We start from the raw sequence: 20,367 nt of genomic DNA, 5'->3' as shown, positions 1-20,367 counted from the left end.
TATGCGTGCGTGCCTCCAGTGCAGTCAGTATACATGTTCCCCAATGCAGAGCTATGCGTGCGTGCCTCCAGTGCAGCCAGTAAACATGTCCCCAATGCAGAGCTATGCATGCTTGCCTTCAGTGCAGCCAGTATACATGTCCCCAATGCAGAGCTATGCATGCTTGCCTCCAGTGCAGCCAGTAAACATGTCCCCAATGCAGAGCTATGCATGCGTGCCTCCAGTGCAGCCAGTAAACATGTCCCCAATGCAGAGCTATGCATGCGTGCCTCCAGTGCAGCCAGTAAACATGTCCCCAATGCAGAGCTATGCATGCGATGCGTGCCTCCAGTGCAGTCAGTATACATGTTCCCCAATGCAGAGCTATGCGTGCGTGCCTCCAGTGCAGCCAGTATACATGTCCCCAATGCAGAGCTATGCATGTGTGCTTCCAGTGCAGCCAGTATACATGTCCCCAATGCAGAGCTATGCATGCGTGCCTCCAGTGCAGCCAGTAAACATGTCCCCAATGCAGAGCTATGCGTGCGTGCCTCCAGTGCAGCCAGTATACATGTCCCCAATGCAGAGCTATGCATGTGTGCTTCCAGTGCAGCCAGTATACATGTCCCCAATGCAGAGCTATGCGTGCGTGCCTCCAGTGCAGCCAGTATACATGTCCCCAATGCAGAGCTATGCGTGCGTGCCTCCAGTGCAGTCAGTATACATGTTCCCCAATGCAGAGCTATGCGTGCGTGCCTCCAGTGCAGCCAGTAAACATGTCCCCAATGCAGAACTATGCATGCTTGCCTCCAGTGCAGCCAGTAAACATGTCCCCAATGCAGAGCTATGCATGCGTGCCTCCAGACTGGACCAATCACAGCCAGGAATCCACGAAGTGGGGGTGTGCAAGCGCTGTGCCCCGCGCCCAGGTTACGCCCCCAGAAGGCAGCCAATCGGCGCCTCTTGTGGGTCGTAACCCCACCCCCCCCCCACCCCCAGCCTCCACATAGGCCGGCGGCGGCGAAGTTTGCGAACGCAATTTTTTTTTTTTTTAAACTTTATTGCTCATTTTGTCTTTTTTTTTCCTTTTTTTAGGGGGGGCGGCGCCCTGGCGCCCCCTATGCACGAGCCGCCACTGGTTTAGAGGCAGTTAAAAAAAAAAGCCTGAAGCCCAAAACAGCAGCTGTAAAAACGCCCAGTGTGCATGAGGCCTTAAACTGGAGAGGCAGATAATATTTACATTACCCCCATCAGTGGCTTCTAGACAACTGTGACATCACACTCCTTCCAGGAAATTCTTGGAAGTACAGAGCAAGCCCAAATCTCCTAAAAAGAGATTTCACTTTGCAAAAAATATCTAATCGTGTAAAAAAAAAAAAAAAAAAAAAACCCACAGCATTTTTTCGCTTGCACATAAATGAATGATGAAAGTCATCAGAGTTTCTCCTCATTCACTAAGATCTGGGGCAAATTCTCTTGCAACATGAACAGCCTATATGCCTAAATCAACCCCTATAATTCTACAAGATCCACTTTAGGAAGAAAACCGAACTTCTCAGGCACCAGAAGGGGACGGCAGAGAACCGACCATCTCAGGGGGGCATTGCAGTCCCCACCACCCAGAAATGGCGGCAGAATAGGACCTGGATGAGAGACATTGATCAGTATATCTCGCTTCATAAGTTAAAGGAATTGTAGAGGCAGAAGGTTTTTTTTTAATCAAAATCATTCAGTCAATCAGGAGAGAGAGCTGCATTGTGTCTGACTGGACACAGGGAACTGTGACTCGGCTTGGATGCCCCCATAGGAAGCTGCTTACTGTGGGGGCACTAAAGAGGGGGGAGCCAGGAGAGCTAAAGAGGGACCCAAGAAGAGGAGGATCCGGGCTGCCCTGTGCAAAACCAACTGTACAGAGTGGGTAAGTAGAATGTTTGTTATTTTGTTTAAAAAAAAACAGACTTTACAATAACTTTAACCGGTTGCCGACCGCCGCACGACTATATACTGCGGCGGTCAGCCCCGGCCAGGCAGAGTGACGTATCGGTACGTCACTCGCCTGTCACTGACTTGCGAGCCTATCGCGGGCGGGCGCGCGCCTGCCGCGGCTCGTTCACAGGCAAGTCAGTGCGTGTGACCGGCGGACTCGATGTCCGCCAGTCACACTGCGATCGCTCCTGTGAAGGGAGAAAGACAGAGCAGCTTGTGTAAACAAGCTGCCTGTCAGTTCTCCCTGTGTAAAAGTGAAGATCTGTCCGTTCTACTATGTAGAACGGTTGATCTTTGCTTTTACACCAATAGGAATGTCCCTACACAGTTAGAATCACGCCCCTAGGACACACTTAACCCCTCCCTGTCCAATAAAGTTAACCCCTTCCCTGCCAGTGTCATTTTTGCAGTAACAGTGCATATGTATAGCACTGATTACTGCAGTAATGTCACTGGTAACCCCAATAGTGTCAAAAATGTCAGTCAAGGGTCCGATCTGTCCGCCGCAATGTCGCAGTACTGAAAAAAAAATCGCAGATCGCCGCCATTACGCGTTAAAAAAAAAAACACCAAAAATGACAAAAATCTTTCCCTTTGTTAGTAAACGCGATAACTTTTGCGCAAACCAATCAAAATACGCTTTTTGCGATTTTTTTTCACCAAACATAGGTAGCATAAAACAAATTGGCCGAAAAATGTTAAAAAATTTTGATTTTTACTTTTTTTTTTGGGGAATTTCATATAAAAAAATGTGAAAAATATTGTTATTTTTGCAAAATTTACGCTCTTTTTTTGTTTATAGCGCGTGATCAAAAAATCGCACAGGTGATCAAATACCACCAAAAGAAAGCTCTGTTTGTGGGAAAAAAAGGACGTCAAATTCGTTTAGGTACAGCGTCGCACGACCGCGCAATTGTCCGTTAAAGTCACGCAGTAAAAAATCGCAAAAAAACCCCTGGTCCTTTAGCAGCCAAATCCTCCGGGGCTTAAGTGGTTAAAGAAGGGGGGGGGGGGGGTAGAACTTAAAGTGTGGGTTAAAAGTAGGTGGGAGGGCGTGCTTGGAAAAAGAAAACTTGCCTGGAATGGGGCCTATAAAGCCGTTGTAAACCCCGCTTTGGTAATTTTTACCCACAGGTAAGCAGTGGAGGCTGGTGCTCCATCAGTCGGGGTGGGGGGGGGGGGTGGCAGACAGACCTGGCCACGGACCCCCCCCCCCATATCACTCCAGCCTGCACCACCACATCCCCCCCCTGTCAGTTTACTTACCTTGTTCCTCCAGATTGACAGGCGGCAGCGGCGGCTTCCCCCTCAGGCTCCTTCATTTCCCTTCTCGGTGGCCGTCTCCTACCCCCTTCTTGGCCAATAGCATGTCTTCTCCTTTCGGCCAATCAGGAAACCGGTTTTAGGAACCGCTTCCTGATTGGCCAGGAGGAGAATCAGTGTGGCAATAGCGAATTCGCTATTTGTCACACAACTGGGTGGGCTCGGGGCGCAGTGTTCTGCACCCCGAGCCCACCCTTTTTTGAAACCTATTAGAGCCTCTGGCTCTAATCAGGTGCTAAAAAAAATAAATAAACTCCATTGGAATCCATGCATCTGGCGCCCTGCATGTAGATTAGGGGGCCGGATGCATGGATGGGGGGGGGGGGGGCGCCACTGCAGGTAAGCCTTATTATAGTAAAATGTCCTAAACATGCACCGTATAGGAGATATTCATCCTGCATGCATCCAGTGACATCTGTGCCTAAACCGAGGGCTCCATGTGGGAATTATGTCATTGCGGCTCCAGCCAATCAAAATGCCACGCAAACCCAGAAGAAAGACAGGGGGAACATGTCACCCATGTCAGGGCTGGAGGGCTTCCTTCCAAGGTGAGTATTTCATAATGTGCTAGTATGCAATGCATACTAGCACATTATGCAATTGCCTTGCAGGGTTTTTTCTTTTTTTTTTTTGCAACATCTGCGGTTCACAACCGGTTTAAGTGTCAAGAAACACCGATTCAGACATACAGGTGCATCTCAAAAAATTAGAATATCAGCAAAAAAATTAATTTATTTCAGTAATTCATTTCAAAAACTCATATTTTATATAGATGCGTTACACACATAGTGATATACTTTAACCACTTAAGCCCCCGAAGATTTTCCCCCCTTCCTGACCAGGCCCTATTTTGCGATTCGGCAATGCGTGACTTTAACGGACAATTGCGCGGTCATGCGATGCTGAACCCAAATGAAATTGACATCCTTTTTTTCCAACAAACAGAGAGCTTTCTTTTGGTGGTATTTGATCACCTGTGCGTTTTTTACTTTTTGCGCTATAAACAAAAAAAGAGCGACAATTTTGAAAAAATAACAATATTTTTCACATTTTTTTATATGAAATTCCAAAAAAAAAAAAGTAAAAATCAATTTTTTTTTAACATTTTAGGCCAATTTGTTTTCTGCTACATATGTTTGGTAAAACAAAATCGCAATAAGCGTATTTTGATTGGTTTGCGCAAACGTTATTGCGTTTACTAACTAAGGGAAAGATTTCTGTCATTTTTGGTGTTTTTTTCTTTAACGAGTAATGGCGGCGATCTACGATTTTTTTTTGCGGGACTGCGACTTTGCGGCGGACAGATTGGACCCTTGACTGACATTTTTGACACTTTTGGGGGTACCAGTGACATTACTACAGAAATCAGTGCTATACATATGCACTGTTACTGTAAAAATGACACTGGCAGGGAAGGGGTTAACTTTATTGGTGATGCAGGGATTAAGTGTGTCCCTAGGGGCGTGCTTCTTACTATAAAGGGGTGTGGCTAGTGATGTAACCACAGAGACATACGATCCTACATAGCAGGATCGTATGATCTCTGCAGTTAGATCAGGGAGAATGACAGGCGGCTTTGTTTACATCAGCCGCCTGCCTTTCTCCCTCTCCATGGGAAGATCACGAGTGACCGGCGGACATCGGGTCTGCCAGTCACACGCGCGGACTTGTTAGGGAACGAGCGGGGGTGGGAGTGCGCCTCTGGCGGCACGCGTTTGCCCCCTAGAGGCTCCTGGGCTACCGACGTCGTACTACGTCACTTTGCCTGTACGGGGCTGACCGCCACAGTAAGTAGTCGTGCGGCGGTTGGAAAGTGGTTAAAGCGGAGTTCCGGCCACAAAATCGACCTAATCGATTTTGGGGCCATCCGCTTGCTATTTGTTACCTGAAAAACAAATGGGTAGTTACGTTTTTTTTTTTTTACTAACCTTATTATTGCAGAAAATATACTCACCTTTCCTTCCACTTCCTCCCTCTGCGGCCGCGGCCCGCGCCGTCACTTCCTGTCCCGCAATGCGTCCTGGGAGCTCTTACTCATCACTCCCAGGATGCAATGGGCAGTGACCTAGGCGACCGGCTGCTCCTCTCATCGCGTTATTTGCAAACAGGAAATAACGCGATGATAGGCATCCCTATACTATGCCGATCGCATAGTACTGGGCATGCGTGAGATTTCGCGCTGCATTCACCGGCCCCTCTCCATCTCGAATCAGGAAGCAGGGCATCCATTAACACACAGCAGCCTCAGGGGAACCCGGACAAAGATGGCGGCGCTCAGGACACATTTTATAAAGTAAGATTTTATAATTGCCAATCGATTATTATACTGTAAAAAACAGGATTAGTTGATGTATGAAGGGGGGGGGGTGACAGTTTGGGAGGTATTGATAAAAAAAAAAACGATTCTGTGGCCAGAACTCCGCTTTAAGCATTTTGGACTGTGGAAAATGTTGCATTTAATTTGGAAATCAAGGGTCCCAGAGTCTGGAGGAAGAGTGGAGAGGCACAGAATCCAAGTTGCATGAGGTCCAGTGTGAAGTTTCCACAGTCAGTGATGATTTGGGGAGCCATGCTGGTGTTGGTCTATTTTGTTTTATCAAGTCTAAAGTCAGCGCAGACCTCTACCCAGAAATTCTAGAGCAGTTCATGCTTCCCTCTGCTAACCAGCTTTATGGAGATTCTGGTTTCATTTTCCAGCAGGACTTGGCACCTGCCCACACTGCCAAAAGTACCAATACCTGGTCACATGATCATGGTATCACTGTGCTTGATCTGCCAGCAAATTCGCCTGACCTAAACCCCATAGAGAATCTGTGGGGTGTTGTCAAGAGGAAGATGAGAGACACCAGACCCATCAACGCAGATGAGCTGAAGGGCGCTATCAAAGAAATCTGGGCTTCCATCACACCTCAGCAGTGCCACGGGCTGATAGCCTCCATGCAACGCCGCATTGATGCAGTAATTCATGCAAAAGGAGCCCTGACCAAGTACTGACTGCATACTATACTGTACATGGACATACTTTTCAGTAAGTCAACATTACTGTATTAAAAATCCTTTTTTTATTGGTCTTATGCAATATTCTAATTTTCTGAGATACTGAATTTTTTCACTAGCTGTAAGCCATAATCATCAAAATTAAAAAAAAAAAAAAAAAAAAAATGCTTGAACTGCATTTGTGTTATTATTATTATTATTATTATTATTATATAGGATTTATATAGCACAGACAGTTTACTGTTTACGCAGTGCTTTACAACTTGAGGGTAGACAGTACAAAGACAATACAATTGAATACAGTAGGAATCAGAGGGCCTTGTTCGTTAGAGCTTACAATCTAAGAGATATATAAAATATACGAGTTTCCCTTTTTGAATTGAATGACTGAAATAAACTAACGTTTTGATGATATTCTAATTTTTGTATATGTCATTTCCTGGTCTTTAATTTTTGATTGACAGTTGTACTTTGATTATCAGAGGTTTTATAAAAATCACACGGTATCAAATTTGTCGAATACCCATCCACTTTTAAAAGGACCAAATTGTTGCACTAGGTGGCGCTAAAGCTACACAATTTCCTAGGCACAGCTTATTCCTAGCAATGATACCAGTAATAGTATTATTTATGAACTATTCTATGTCTTGGGGGGTCATTCACACAGGCACAGAGACCTGCATAGTGTGACAGAGCCCTTTGTTGATTTACCTGGAGCTGTCTGCAGGCAGTCTGTGTTAGTAAAAATAAAGCAGTTTCTGTATGAACTAACGCATACATCGGAGTTTGACAGATTTGCAGGAACGGGGGAATGGTCCTAAATGCACACTAACTACATATCCTTTAATAAACGCAGACTGCCTGCTCACAGCTTCACACTGCTCCAGACAAAAAAAAATCATTCAGAATAAAAGGAGTTGGTTAAAAATAATTGAACAAAAAAATTGAAATTTCTAAATTATTTTAAATCATTTTTTGAAACTCCAGGATCATTCAAAATACTAGGAGTGGGTTAAAAATAATTTAAAAGAAAATGGAAATGACTAAATTATTTTAAAGCGTAACTCCACTTTTGTTGAGAAAAAAAAATTCCCCTCTGGGTGATCTCTGTACATTACAAGGATTGTAACAAACTTTGTTGCATATTCCTACTTTTTGTTATTCTGAAGAAATCATTGTTTGTTCATAATTACCTATCAGCTGTGGCAGCTGCAGGGCTCTAATGAGGAAAGCTGCTGGGCCTGCATCCCTTTAGACGTGTTCCTATTGGGAGTATCTCACCAAAAATAAAATTTTTGTTGCAGGGGATGCCAGAAATCTGACTTGTATCTTAGGCAGACTTCTGGGAAAAGTGGTGAGGCAATAGCACACGCAGGAAATGATGTTTCTGGGGTGTGGTCAGTACACATTCTGTGTACAGAACAGCTCCAGGTAGCCATATTGCATTGCATTTTCAGAAAATTACAACAGCTGGAAATTGAAAAGGAAAGGTCATTTTTAATAACATTCAATTACAAAATGATTTGTGTCGCAATTGTATACGCTATATTTTTTTCTTTATTTGCTATTTTTTTTCCCCCACGAAAGTGGAGTTACCCTTTAAAGAATATGTAAACCTAAGATTTCATATTTCTGATATTTGCCTGCTGTGCCATGTACTCTACTCGTATGAAAAAGTATCCCATTATCTTTGTAGTGCTTCCTCTGTGTGAATTCCCTGGTGTTCCTGCCAGTCTGTCAGGATCAGTGTCATTACGTGGGTCAACTGCTGGTGGCACTGCTGTTCCTGGAACTGAAGGGCGCAGTTCCAGGGCCCAGCAGCGGGTGTCTCTCAGCAGCTGACCTGTACTATTAATTAGTCTGCACCTGAGGAGGATTGCTAAGGGAATATAAACCCATCCTTCACTGAGGCTCAGGGCTTCAGTATTTTCTCTGCTAGCTGTGTCCCTGTCTGAGCCTGATCCTGAAACCTGGATTCTGATCCTGAGTCCTGTACCCTGCTTCCTGTACCTGGCTCCCTGCTTTCCTTGTCTCCTGTCCCTGTCCTGTCCTGCTATTGTTTGCTCCATCCCTTTGTATATAGTTTGTTAGGTTCTATTGGGGTTTGCACTGTTACATTTATATTTTGTTTACTTGTTTATTGTCCCCTGGTGTTGGTATTGGAGTGTGTCATTAAGCCTAATAAATGTATTTACACCTTTATCCGTCTGGGTCCTGATGGGAATGGCAGGCAGGATGTATTTACCTCAATGTATATATATATATATATATATATATATATAAATAAAAAAAAACATTTTTTTTAAGAGCCCATTCACACTAGCGCGACAAGTCGCGCTCCCTCGCGGTCCATTGACCGCTACAGGACCCGTTCTAATAGGAGCGACACAAGTCGCTCCGACGTAGAAAAAGGGTCCTGTACTATTTCGGGGCGACCTCGGAGCGACTTGCATAGACTTCCATTATGTGAAGTCCCTGCAAATCGCTCCGAAGTCGTGGTGCAATGTAATGCACAAGTCGCCCCCGAAGTAGTAAGGAGTCGTGTCGCTCTAATGTGAACCGGCTCTAACTTACAACTGATACATAAATAGACCACACGATATTGGTTTGGAAAAGATTAGGCCGCGGCTGTTTTATTATTGGCATAAATAAATACAAAATAAAACTCAACTTTTATTTACACTTAAATTAAACACGTAAACAACCTAGCCACTACGGCTCAGGTTGACAATATAAACATTAAATTTAAATAACATTATCCAACCAAACATATCTCAAATCACATTAAACTGACGTCCACCGAAGCACTTGCGCTAAGGCGACAGTACTTGCCAATAAATAAATAACTGGCCACGACAACCAAAGGGAGGGAGGGAGGGGAACGCTCTGAATAGATCCTGAGGAGGTGAAGTGACCCGGAGCCCCGCGGTCGCTCTTAAATAGCCCACTTTAGAACCAGTTAGGGCTAGCTAAGGAATAAAGAGCGGGAGATTTGAGCGGGAGCGGAGCTCCACACGCAAATCTCCCCAGAGACAGCTGAAATCGGGCGGGAAGGACACAGCTGAGCTCAAAAACTGCCCAGATACCCGCAATTTTGAGCGGGAAGTTTAAGGGAGAGTGACCAGAAGTCAAGAGGTCACTGACCCTCATTACCAGCAGGCTAACCACCTACACTGTTAACTTGACACGGTTCACTAAAGTTCATAACCCAGCTAGCTGCCCCTGCCGCCATCCCATAAAGAAAAAGGGGGCTACTACAGCTCCTTTTTCTATTCATTCCTTAGTGCAGCCAACGGATCTGATCACCCTTGCTGGATGCCTGCATGTGGTATCCCTGACACAATCCCTCTGCTTTCATATTACCCACTTGCCGACTGCCTACATGGACAGTACTGCGGCAAAGTGGCTCGTTAAGGTCTGTCGACATAGACCTATGTCACCAGACTCTCCCCTCTTTCGGCGGCACGCGCACGCCGCCGGAGGCTCGCTTCTGCTTTATTCAGACACAGCGGGAGTCGAGCCAGGGGAGGAAAGGCGGTGATCACCGCCTCTCTACCCCGATCGTCGGGGATCGAGTGAGGAAATCAGCCCGCTTGTGTAAACAAAGCGGGGGGATCTCCTATGTGACAGGCAGGGACAGATTACAGGATTCAGCATAGCTGAACCTGCGATCTGTGTCACACAACCCCCTCCCCCCACACACGTCAGTAAGCATGAGGCATACATTTAACCCCTTGATCATCAACAGTGTTAACCCCTTCCCTGCCAGTGTCATTATTACAGTAACAGTGCATATAGCACTGATTACTGTAGTAATGTCACTATGACCCCCAAAAGTGTCAAAAATGTCAGTTAGGGGTCCGATCTGTCCGTCGCAATGTCGCAGTCCCGCAAAAAAAATCGCAGATCGCCGCCATTACTAGTAAAAAAAAAAAAAAAAACAATAAAAATGACAAATCTTTCCTGTAGTTAGTAAACACAATAACTTTTGCGCAAACCAATCAAAATACGCTTATTGTGATTTTTTTTACCAAAAATATGTAACAGAAAACAAATTGGCGTAAAATGTTAAAAAAAATTTGATTTATAAATTTTTTTGGGGGAATGTTATATAGGTAGCACTGATATGCAGCATTGGTGGGCACTGATAGGCGGCACAGATTGGCACTGATTTGCACTGATAGGCGGCACTGATCGGCAGCACTGGTGGGCAATAATGGGCACTGGTGGGCGGCACTGATAGATGGCAATAATGGGCACTGATGGGCAGCACTGATAGATGGCAATGGTGGGCAGCACTGATAGGGAGGGCACCACTGGCAGGCTCTCTGAGCCCTGATTGCCATCCCTGTGGCCATGGTGGGCATCCCTGGTGGTCATGGGTGGGCATCCCTGGTGGCTCTAGTGGCACCCCCCCCCCCTAGGGTCTGCACTGGTGATCAATGTTCTGATTACCAGCACAGACCCCCCCCCCCCTGTGATCAGTGAGTAATTAGCAAAAGAAAATGCTTCAAACTCACTGATCCCCTGGCTGCAGCACAGATTGTCTCTTCTTCTCCTCACTGACAGGATCTGTGTGAGGAGAAGAAGACATCAAAGCCGTTACAATGGCTGTATTTACATTACATGACAGCTGTGATTGGACACAGCCGTCATGTGATCAGGAGGGCCAATCACAGGGCCCTCCTGCCAAAACTTGTTGCTATGTGTTCGAGGGACACAGGCACATCAAGATTGCGCTGCTGCACGTGCCCGCGGCGGTGCAATCTCGCTCCTTCTGCAGGACGTTCAGGAACGTCAGATCAGAAGGACGAGACTCCCACCCAGCCGTATATGTACAGTGGCCAGGTGGGAGGTGGTTAGAATGAGTTTGATCGTCAGTTGTAAGAACAGTCAAAAGCAATTTGCTTAACCACTTTTCTAAGAGAGCCATCATTTCAGTTTTTTGCACCCATGTTAAAATGCTTATTTTAGGCCTCATGCACACAGGGCGTTAGAAAAAACAAGCTGCAGAGCCACTACCAACATCAGGAAAAAGCAGCTGTAAAAACACGCTTTTAGTAGCTTTTTCCATTGGCATTATTGCACATTTAGCCATGTTAGCTTTTAGCAGCGTTTTTCTGCCTCCATTCAAAATCAATGGTTGCCTATGAGCCGTCTTTGATACGTCTTTACTATTGATTTGAATGGAAGTCGCAAGAGCAGCAATGAAAACAGACAGCAGAGAGCAGGACAGAAACCATACAAATGAGGAGGATAGTTCAGGAGAAGCTCCCAGTGTGCAGTGAAATCAGATTAAAGGAGTTGCAAAGTCGGGAAGGTTTTTTTTATCCTAATGCATTCTATCCATTATGGTAAAAAGCCTTCTGCATGCAGCAGCCCCCAATACATACCTGAGCCCCCTCTCTATCCAGCGATGTCCAGGAGTGCCTCAGCCAACCGGGACTCTCTCTCCTTATTGGCTGAGACACAGCAGTAGGGCAATTTTCTCCTGCTGCTGTCAATCAAACAAAGTCAATCAGGAGAGAGAGGGGGCGGAGCCGAACGGCAGATCCATGTCTGAATAGACACATGGAGCTGCAGCTTGGCTCGATGCCCCCATAGCAAGCTGCTTGCTGTAGGGAAACTCAAAAGGAGGGAGGGGCCAGGAGAGCCGGAGAGGAACCCGATAAGAGGAGGATCCAGGCTGCCCTGTGCAAAACCAACTGCGCAGAGGAGTTAAGTATAACATGTTTATTATTTAAAAAAATAAAAAATAAGACTTTACAATTACTTTAAAGAAAGCCAACTGAAAAAAAGAGGGAGGGAGGAAGATATTTGTCACTACTTTGACTTGTTCTCTCTCTTTTGAGTGTAAATCCTAGCTTGAACTACTCATCTCTGTAAATAAGATGATTCCTTCAGCAAAACACACACAGCTTAACATGAAAAGAAGCCTAGAGCTGTAAATGAGAATAAAATGCCCATGTGGAAAAAGCATAAACATACATCAGAGCAAGGTATATGAGTACAATGCGAAAAATTGAACATATGAAGCAGGTAGCAGCAAAACAAGATACAAACATAGGGCGCGAGCCAATCTTAAAATACTGTAAACTAGATTGAATTTGTCAGCAAAAAATAGTTAAGTGGGGACCAAAAGTCCTCCAGTGACACATAGTGCAAAAAAACAACAGGAGGAGAAATCCGAGGGTGTTCCATTAATCAGATATAGTCATGGTCTTAGAGTACCGAGCAAAAAGAAGGAGCGGCACAAAGAGACAAAGGAAAAAGAAAGGAAAGAAGAAGTGAGAAAGGAAGACAAACAAAGAGGGAGAAGACAATATAAAGAGACAAAGAGAAGGGTGGGGAAGGGAAAGGAGAGCGGGTCCTGCGGGCGAGCACTCGGGGGGCATTATATGGAGAGGAGAGTGGTCTGAAATCTGGAAGGGGCAACATTCGAAATCCAGGGGTCCCACACCTTAAGAAATTTGTCATGAGAATCAGAGGCTATAGCGGTCAATTTTTCATTAATTAGGATATCATTCATACGATTTTTAACCGCCTTAAAGCTAACCAACGGGGTCTTCCAGGATCGGGCTATTGTCAATTTCGTAGCTGTAAACAAATGCTGGGCCAACTGGCGTTGCCCACGGGATAGGTCAGGTATAGGTTTGCATAGAAGCGCCTCATACGGATCCCTCTTCAAAGTGACCTGAAAAATATTACGGAGCAAAGCATAGATCCTGATCCATAGTCTGCACACCTTAGGGCATGTCCACCAAATATGCACCATGGTCCCCTCCTGAGTGCAACCACGAAAACACAAGGGAGAATATGCAGGTATAAATTTGGCCAGCCTAGCTGGGGTATAATACCATCTGTAAAACACCTTATATGCGTTTTCCAAAATTAAGACATTGCGAGAACACTTTTAGAGAACTGCTGTCATATGCTGCCAGTCTTCCCTATCCAGCCCACCCCCCATTTCCAATTCCCAGTTGGAATGATAGGCAGTAAAAGGGGGCGTATCGCAAGAAACAATAGAGGCATATAGGAGAGATATGAGTCCCGGCGAGTGGGGTCATGCCCTGCAGAGGCTTTCAAAAGGCGTAAGCATATAGGGTAAAGGCTTGTGTTTACTGTCATATTTTTTTATTGCCACCTGTGACCATGTTGTGGAGCTTTAACTGTATCAGACAGCAGAACAATCAGTAATAATAACATGACATTCATTCATAATAACATTCATTTTTTCTGAAAGGAAGTGTTTTGTTACAGTTGGGGGAACACAAGCCACAATGAAAGCACAAAAGCCCAGTCCAAAATAAAACAAAAAAAGAAAACATACATATTCATACTGTATACAAACCCGATTCCAAAAAAGTTGGGACACTGTTTATTGTGAATAAAAACAGAATGCAATGATGTGTAAGTTTCACATTTCAATATTTTATTCAGAATACAACATAGATGACATATCAAATGTTTAAACTGAGAAAATGTATCATTTTAAGGGAAAAATAAGTTGATTTTAAATTTCATGGCATCAACACATCTCCAAAAAGTTGGGACAAGGCCATGTTTACCACTGTGTCTCATCCCCTCTTCTTTTCATAACAGTCTGCAAATGTCTGGGGACTGAGGAGACAAGTTGCTCAAGTTAAGGAATAGGAATGTTGTCCCATTCTTGTCTAATACAGGTTTTTAGTTGCTCAACTGTCTTAGGTCTTCTTTGTTGCATCTTCCTCTTTATGATGCTCCAATGTTTTCTATGGGTGAAAGATCTGGACTGCAGGATGGCCATTTCAGTACCCAGATCCTTCTTCTACACAGCCATGATGTTGTAGTTGATGCAGTATGTGGTCTGGCATTGTCATGTTGGAAAATGCAAGGTCCTCCCTGAAAGAGACGAGGTCTGGATGGGAGCATATGTTGTTCTAGAACTTGGATATACCTTTCAGCATTGATGGTGCCTTTCCAGATGTGTAAGCTGCCCATGCCACACGCACTCATGCAACCCAATACCATCAGAGATGCAGGCTTCTAAACTGAGTGCTGATAACAACTTGGGTTGTCCTTGTCCTCTTTAGTCCGGATGACATGGCGTCCCAGTTTTCCAAAAAGAACTTCAAATTTTGATTCGTCTGACCACAGAACAGTTTTTCACTTTTCCGCAGTCCATTTTAAATGAGCCTTGGCCCTGGGAAAACGCCTGCGCTTCGGGATCATGTTTAGATATGGCTTCTTTTCTGGCCTATAGAGTTTTATTCGGCAACCGCGAATGGCACAGTGGATTGTGTTCACCAACAATGTTTTCTGGAAGTATTCCTGAGCCCATGTTGTGATTTTTATTACAGTAGCATTCCTGTATGTTATGCAGTGCCGTCTAAGGGCCCGAAGATCACGGGCATCCAGTATGCTTTTCCGGTCTTGACCCTTATGCACAGAGATTGTTCCAGATTCTCTGAATCTTTGGATGATATTATGCACTGTAGATAATGATAACTTCAAACTCTTTGCAATTTTTCTCTGAGAAACTCCTTTCTGATATTGCTCCACTATTTTTCGTCACAGCATTGGGGGAATTGGTGATCCTCTGCCCACCTTGACTTCTGAGAGACACTGCCACTCTGAGAGGCTCTTTTTATACCCAATCATGTTGCCAATTGACCTAATAAGTTGCAAATTGGTCCTCCAGCTGTTCCTTATATGTACATTTAACTTTTCCAGCCTCTTATTGCTACCTGTCCCAACATTTTTGGAATGTGTAGCTCTCATGAAATCCAAAATGAGCCAATATTTGGCATGACATTTCAAAATGTCTCACTTTCAACATTTGATATGTTACCTATATTATATTGTGAATAAAATATAAGTTTATGAGATTTGTAAATTAGTCCATTCCTTTTTTACTCATAATTTGTAAAGTGTTCCAACTTTTTAGGAATTGGGCTGTATGTGAACTGCTAAGGATTTGTTGGACTGCTGAGCCAGCCTTGAAATTCAGACATAGACAAGCAGGTGCAAACACTATCCCTGTCCGATTTGTCCACCGCAATACCGCAGTCTCGCTGATTGCCACCATTAGTAGTAAAAAAAAAAAATCAATAAAAATTCTGTAAATGTTTTCCATAGTTTGTGTAGACACTATAACTTTTGTGCAAACCAGTCAATATATGCTTATTGGGATATTTGGGATATGTAGCAGAACACATATTGGCCTAAATTGATAAAGAAATTTGATTTTCTTTTTTTTTTTTTTTTTTTTTAATTTTAATTGGATATGTTTTATAGCAGAAAGTAAAAAATGTTTTTTTTTTTTGTTTTTGTTCAAAATTTCGGCTTTTTTGTTTTTTGTTTATAGTGCACAAAATAAAAACCGCAGAGGTGATCAAATACCACCAAAAGAAAGCTCTATTTGTGTGGAAAAAAAAGGACATCAATTTTATTTGGGTACAGCATCACACAACTGCCCAATTGTCAGATAAAGTAATGTAGTGCCGAATTGCAAAAAATGGCCTGATCATTAAGGGGGGTAAATCTTCTGCAGGTCAAGTGGTTAACTGACCCTTGGGGCACTATTCTTCCCACTAACACCAACAATTGGGCACAATTCCTCCCACTGATAACAGTGATGGAAAGCTATTCCTCCCACTGAATCCAAAGATGGGGCACAATTCCTCCCACTGACACTGGGTTATTTTGTAGCCACATTGGCCTACCTTTTCCAGCATTTACATTTTACAAAAATATATATTTTTGTATGAGGTTAGTATCTTTTATCCAGTAAAATGGTTTATTGCATTGTCATTTTAAGGCTTTGACATACACTATGCAATAGGATCTATGAGACAGTTCATATTTTATACCATTGCTTTTCTGTTAGTTTATCTTATTGATCTATTAATGTCCTATTGATAATGAAACGTGGTAGGTGCCAATAAAATGACAGCCCTTATTGTGTTTGTGCATGGCATAGTAATTACAAAGGGTGGGAGAGGAAGGGTGTTTCAGGGCAGGTAGGATCGAATTAGACATCACTGGAAAACAAGAATTATATGACTGTGGGTGGAGTAAAATTATAAAATGTATCATTTGCAAATACTGTTTAAACTAAATATATTGTTATATCCAGCTTTCCAGAAACCATAAATGGGTCAGCTTTAGTTTTTTTTTTTTTTTTAGGAAGTATTTTAAAGTGGAGCTTTAGGCAGAAAATTAAGTCCCGCTAGATAACTTCAGGCTGGCCCCTTTTGCAGGTAAAGCTACTGTATGTAAAACATTAAAAATAAGTGCTTACATTTTTTAAAATCCAGTAATACACAGTCTCACCCTGCTCTGCTCATGCTCAGTTGATTTCTATTTTTAGGCATTTTTAGGCACGGCTGAGTTTGTAGAGGCCAACAGCTGACAGCCTTAAAGTGGAAATAAACCCTCCTATCCTTTACAGCCAAGGTAGCTGCTTCTGTTTGATCTGCAAGTGTCATGGTGCTGCACATGTGATCAGGTAGGACACCAGCCATTTGATGGTTTGACAGTTTGGTTGAGGACACAAGCCGATGTGACAATTAGCAATCCCGGCATTCCAGGAATTTAACTGTTTTTTGAAACTGTTAAAGCGGAAGTAAACCCATAGATTTAATAGTTAAAAAAACAGTTGTATTTCCAGCACGTGCCAGATATTTAACTGTCACATTGGTTGTCCTCTCAACCAAACTGTCAAATCATCCAATGGCTGGTGTAATAACTGATCGCATGTGCAGCATCATAGCAGTTAACCACTTAAGCCCCGGAGGATTTGGCTGCTAAAAGACCAGGGGGTATTTTGCGATTCGGCACTGCGTGACTTTAACGGACAATTGCGCGGCTGTGCGATGCTGTACCTAAATGAATTTGGCATCCTTTTTTTCCCACAAACAGAGCTTTCTTTTGGTGGTATTTGATCACCTGTGCGATTTTTATTTTTTGCGCTATAAACAAAAAAAGAGCGTCAATTTTGCAAAAATAACAATATTTTTCAAATTTTTTTATATGAAATTCCCCCGCCAAAAAAATGTAAAAATCAAAATTTTTTAACATTTTCGGCCAATTTGTTTTATGCTACCTATGTTTGGTAAAAAAAATCGCAAAAAGCGTATTTTTATTGGTTTGCGCAAAAGTTATCGCGTTTACTAACAAGGGGAAAGATTTTTGTCATTTTTGTTGTTTTTTTTTTAACGCGTAATGGCGGCGATCTGCGATTTTTTTTTTGCGACTGCGGTGCACAGATCGGACCCTTGACTGACACTTCTGGGGTTACCAGTGACATTTCTAAAGTAATCAGTGCTATACATATGCACTGATACTGTAAAAATACACTGGTAGTGAAGGGGTTAACTTTATTTGAGAGGGAGGGGCTGTGTGTGTCCCTAGTGGCGTGATTCTTACTGTGATTGGCTGTGGCTTGAGCTGTAGGAACACTGATCAACGGTCCTACATAGTAGAACCGTGTGATCTGTGTTTCTACACCGGGGAGAATGACAGGTGGCTTGTTTACATAAGCCGCCTGACTTTCTCCCTCTCCCCTGACGATCGCCGAGTGATCGGCGGACATCGGGTCCGCCGGTCACACGCGCGGGGGGAGGTCTGTGACCGCGCGGGAGCGCGCCTCCGGCGGCGCGCGCTCGCTCCCCAGAGCCTCACAGGCTAGCGACGTAGTCGCTCTGCCTGTGAGGGGCTGACTGCCGCAGTAAATATACTGTGCGCAGTCGGCAAGCGGTTAAAGATCAAACAGAGGCCAAGATTGCGGCCTCCTTGGCTTAAAACAATAGGGAGGTTTACTTCCATTTTAAATCAATGGTTTAGTTTCCTCTTTATGATTTACTGCTGTTCAGGGGCCTTCAGAAAAAAGAAACAAGAGCAATGCTGGAGGCAATTTACAGCACACAGTAATTATGGTAGGATAATTATTATTGTGGAATGTATGTTCCTTGCTAAAGAACATTATTTTTTATTAAGTTGTTATGGGTTAAGTTGCGCTTTAAGTATTGATAACAATCTTATTCACCTTTCATAACATGTTACATGTTACACCCTGAATATGGATGTAGCATAGAACATGTTATGAAAGGACCGGCCCCCACTCCCCTGCTTTCACAGCTAGCAGGAAATCTTCTCAGCTGCTAGCTGTCACAATGTAAAAAGAAACGCCGCCTGGCTACGTCACTTATTCACAGTGTTCTGTGAATGGAAAGTCCTCTGTGAGGTACACGAGGTACAAGCAAGCAGATACACTGACAGTGTGCAGGAGACCTGCATGGCTATGAGTGATCTGCTGATCCCTGCTGCAATGCTTTCCAGGCTCCTGCAGCAAAAAATAATAAATGTGCATTTTTTTGTACCTGTAAAAAATGTGCATTTATTATTTTTGTGACAAAAGGTGAACTTAGGCTATGTTTACCTTTGGAATGTTACACCTGTATTTAGGCTTTAACATGTAACATTTTTCACCCCCCACCTCCTGACTGTGACAGTGGGCGGGGGTTGCTCTCTATTGCAGCCAATGACACATTTAAAATTAGTGCAGCTGTGTGGGGCTCCGCCTGCACAGCAGCGTCATTCATTCGCAGCAATCTGTGAATGAGTAAACTACCAGTCCCTTCTGCCAGCACAGTAGACATCTTCTAGTTCTCAATGGACTATGACCGTGATGATCAGTGTGCTTGTAGTCCATTCACACATTCCCCAGCTTTGTAAATGTAAGTCCGTACTGGGATGCGGGCAGAAAGCTGGAGGACGTGTCTGCAGGAGCCTGACATTCTGATCCACTGATCAAGGGTGCAATGCTCTGCAGGCTCCTGTGAAGAAAAATAATAAATGCACTTTTTTTTTTTTTCCTTTAGCCCCTAAATCAATTTACTGGCTAAATCTTGCCGCCTTAACCTCTGCAACATCTCCAGAATTTGCCCCTTCCTGACACCACACCACAAAAAAACGTATTCACTCTTTGGTTATTTCCCGCCTTGATTACTGCCACTCTCTTCTCACTGGCCTACCCTTACACAGGCTATTCCCCCTTTAGTCTAATATGAATGAATGCTCCTAGACTAATACATCCTACTAACCAGTCTGTGACTGCGGCCCTTCTCTGCCAATATCTTCACTGTCTTCCCCTACCCCACCGTATAAAATTCAGAATACTAACCACAACATACAAGGCCATCCACAACATCTCCCCCAGCTACATCACCAACCTCATCTTCAGATTTCGCTTAAATCGTCTTTTCTGCTCCTTCCAAGACCTCCTGCTCTCTAGCTCACTTGTTACCTCCTCCCATGCTCAAATCCGGGACTTCTCCAGAGCCTCTCCCATCCTCTGGAACTCCCTGCCCCAGCATGTCCAGGCAGCCCCTACCCTGTCCGCCTTTAGGCGGTCCTTGAAAACTCAGTTATTTAGGGAAGTCTACCCCATCTCCACCTAAGTGTACCCGGGTCACTTCCATTACATCATTCCCTGTAGTTATTACCTTTTCTACCACCTCTACCTCCTATTAGACTGTAAGCTCCAGGAGCAGGACCCACCTATTCCTACTGTATTGAACTGTATTATAATTGTACTGTCCACTTCTACATTGCAAAGCGCTGCGCAAGCTGTTGACGCTATATAAATCCTGTATAGTAATAATAATAAAAAAATGTGCGTTTATTATTTTTCTCTTAAAGGTGATCGCATCTGGCAAAAAAAAAAAAAAATATTAATCCCCCCCTCCCCCCCAATTCTTTTTATTTTGCTGAGTACACTGCTTGGCACATGTACTATGCTATAATATAAATTAGTGTAAAAAAACACTGAAGCAATTGAGCACAGGATAAAGTGATAATATAAAAGTGATGTCGTGTGACGCTGTACCCAAACAAAATTGACTTCCTTTTTTTCCCACAAACGGAGCTTTCTTTTGGTGGTATTTGATCACCTTTGCGATTTTTATTTTTTGCACTATAAACAAAAAAAGAGCGACAATTTTTAAAAAAATAACAATATCTTTCAAATTTTTTTAATATGAAATTCCCCAAAAAAATGTAAAAATCTAAATTTTTTAACATTTTAGGCCAATTTGTTTT

Source organism: Pelophylax lessonae, assembly GCF_965119305.1.
Source record: "Pelophylax lessonae genome assembly, chromosome: 2".
NCBI lineage: Eukaryota > Metazoa > Chordata > Amphibia > Anura > Ranidae > Pelophylax > Pelophylax lessonae.
Note: the sequence above shows the minus strand (reverse complement) of the source record.